Source organism: Oncorhynchus keta, chromosome 19 (assembly GCF_023373465.1).
Source record: "Oncorhynchus keta strain PuntledgeMale-10-30-2019 chromosome 19, Oket_V2, whole genome shotgun sequence".
Lineage (NCBI taxonomy): Eukaryota > Metazoa > Chordata > Actinopteri > Salmoniformes > Salmonidae > Oncorhynchus > Oncorhynchus keta.
Genome location: NC_068439.1, coordinates 17,576,592 through 17,579,968, shown reverse-complemented (window position 1 = coordinate 17,579,968; position 3,377 = coordinate 17,576,592). Strand labels below are relative to the sequence as shown.

Genomic DNA, 3,377 nt, shown 5'->3' with positions numbered 1-3,377 from the left:
TAAGGGCAGAAAATAATAAACACATTTATGCGTGATTGTCACATTTAATACACTTACGCTACCGGAGTGCAGTGTTGAATTCATTATTACACCATATGTTAATGCAGCTGCCTCTGTTTATGGGCTATGGGTTTACGTGCTCGCGCGCGCGTGCGTGATTCAGCTTAATTTGAATTTGGAAAAATATCTAAATAAATGATTCAACAATTATCCTATCTTTTTTTTGGCAGATGGGCTATATATCCATATCATAGTGTGTCTGGTAAAATACAATTATTTTGTACAAACTAAACCAACTCTGTAAGAGTGGAAACACGTGCTGTAGGTCTCATTCTGTTTCCACATTCAAGTTCTCATAAACAAAGAAGCACGGTGAGATAAGGTTGCATTCCACATGCTCACAGTTACATTTGGTTTACATAGGCTACCTATTAGTACTCTATAAACGTGTAGTCTAATAACGCCCAGAGAAACTCGGTGACCGGTAGATCCATGGGAGAGGAGAGGAGAGGGAAGTATGGAGCGCGTGCGCACGCTTGTCCGCGCGTGTTTGTTGCAACCAATAGACAACTGAAGAAGAGATAGTTGCTTCACAGACAGACTAATGGCACTCGCGGTGTATTGTTCGCTTAATCCGTTTCTCTACTGGATCCCTGTAGCCTACCAGCTGGTCTGTATCGTCATCCCGGGAACAGTGGCCGTCACTGTGGATGCTTTGACTGAGATTTCGGAATAGACCACCTATAGGCCTATAGGCTCGTTTCATTCCGTTGAAGAGGTCCGAAAAACGCAGCCAGTCAGAGACTACGGGGCATGTTGCTACACAGCTAATATTGACACGATAGACCGAGTGAAGGCGAAAGTGAGATGTTGTTCACACACTGACACAGAAAATAACACAAGGAACTGTACTATTTTACTAACGGCATCTCGGAGTCTCAAGAGACAAGAAACCAGCGGCGGATGTCAGGTTTGTCTGATTTAGCCTACTTCGATTTAAAAAAAACAGAACGTTTTTGTGGATGAACCGGTACCTGAGATAAATATAACTGAGATTGTGGAGGTTTTGTTGTTGTTGAAATTCACAACTAGTCAATCTACAATAATGGACGACGCGCAATAATGAGGACTGACAACGTTTGCCTCTAAAACTTTCCCCACAATGAGTGTGACAGGGCGTTTTGTAGAGTGCTTTTGTCCGGTCGGCTTCTGTTGTCTTGATATGCCACTGTCACAAAGTCCGATGTCAATAGAGACAGATCGGCATTTACTGGGCTGGGTGGTCGTCCAAAGAAGGTTTGTCAAAATATTTTTTTGTTGGTTTGGGGAGGATTGTGTGATTTTTGTATTATTTGTTACAGTGCACTTTTTTCCCTGGTTTACATTCCCCATTTTGCAGGTTATACTATTTAATTACTTCAATATAGCAATTTCCTCATCTGCACATCTGCATGTTTTGGTACTTCTCTTATGCACTATGCTTTTCTGCCCACTTACTATACAGTCAACTCTATCCTGCCCTCTATCCATATTGACAATAGTGATATGTGGATAGTTTGTCCAGATCTGCAATGGGTTAACTAGCAATCATACCACACATAATATAATTAAAATCTGCACCAATTTTCAATATAAATCCACATGAACGTAGAGGAATAGCTGATGCGTCATTTCGCATGAAAAAACTGTCAAGACACGCAGCTCTCATACAAATGGCATTTACTGTATAAAGGATTCTCCTCTTCACATTTCAAAAAATAGTACAAAATTAAATAGTGATTTATTTAATTAATATGAAACAAGTATTTTTACCTAATTGAATGAATGATGTCCTTCGCCATTGTAGTAGTCGGGGTTCGGTTACTTAAATCGCGGTCAATCGAATCATGGGAATCCAAATAATCATTTGTGAAAATGTTTTTTGCTATAGCCATCCGAATGAATTGTGTCACTACAATACTAATTTACTAAATACTTTAAGTTGGACATTGCAACTTAATAGATGCTAGTAGTCAGCATGAAGCAAAAACTTTGAAGGTAAGATATATAGCCTATCGGCTCTATAAAATATGAAATGCATGCTGAAACAGTCATTTTCAATGTTTTTCCCCAAACACCATCCTCCTCAGTGAATTTCATAAACATAAAAATTGTCAAACATAAAAAAGTTATCCTTTTTAGATAAAACTATACTAAATATAGTCACATGTCAATTGATTACAACACTGCTTTGCAATGGACTACAGTAGCCTCAGCAGCACTCTGTAGGGTACCACCATGATGTAGCCACTAGCTTCGGTCCTCCTCTGGGTACATTGACTTTAATACCAAACCTAGGAGGCTCATGGTTCTCAACCCCTTCCATATACTTACCAAGTAATTATGACAATTTCCGGAGGATGTCCTCCAACCTATCAAAGCTCTTGCAGCATGAACTGACATGTTGTCCACCCAATCGAAGGATCAGATAACTAAACTAGTACTGAAAGCAAAATGTACAGCTAGCTAGAACTGCAGTGCATAAAATGTGGTGAGTAGTTGACTCAAAGAGAGAGAAACGTATATAGTTGAAAAGTTTATATTTTTATTAACCTTTATTTAACTATGCAAGTCAGTTAAGAACCAATTCTTATTTCCAATGACGGCCTCGGAACAGTGGCAGTGTTCAGGGGCAGAACAACAGATTAGTACCTTGTCAGTTCGGGGGTTTGAACTTGCAACATTCTAGTTACTAGTCCAACGCTCTAACCACTAGGCTACCCGGCCGCACCAAATACATATCTTCAAAAATTAAGGAGAAGCGAGAGAGAGAGAGCAGGGTACCCTGATGGGGACTCAAACCCTGGTCCCTGTGACTGTCATTCCAAAACCATTATACTATCACAATCCTGGCTATATGAGCCTTGATACAATTCCTACCAAGTGGGCACGATGCATAGGGTGTTTGCCTTTCACGCTAGTAACCCGGTTTCACTTCCTTGTCCTTCCATTTGGATCAGTTGTGGGTCTACTCTCGACAGATTATAAGGTCTAGAAAGGCACAGGACAGTCTGGCTGTATGTTACTTCTGATACTGATGCGCTGTCTGTTGATGATCATCATTCTCCCAAGTCGTTCTATGCGCCCAGCAGGCTCAGTTATTCAGAAAAGCTTAATGCACATTCTGCCTCCTTTCTAGTCCAAGCGGCTATTCCTTGACCTCAAACTTAATGCTTCAATATTGCCTGAATATTTGTCATTTAACTTCTAAAACGTATAACCAGTCACAACTAGTCACAATGTTTTAATCTGATTAATTCAAAAGTATTTTGTAGGTTACCTGCGCACATTCATCCACTCTAATGTAATTCCAGCATCCAAACTGCACTGGCCATTCC

At 40.2% G+C, this 3,377-nt stretch overlaps 1 protein-coding gene across 1 annotated transcript in view; it reads left to right on the top strand.

The window, feature by feature from the left end:
* Positions 1–389: 389 nt before the first annotated feature.
* LOC118397957 (DNA-binding protein SATB1-like) overlaps positions 390–3,377 on the top strand; it is a 39,640-nt gene continuing 36,652 nt past the window's right edge. The window contains exon 1 of the mRNA XM_052469898.1: positions 390–970. The gene's annotated coding sequence lies outside the window, so the exon portion shown is untranslated. The remainder of the gene's footprint in view (positions 971–3,377) is intronic.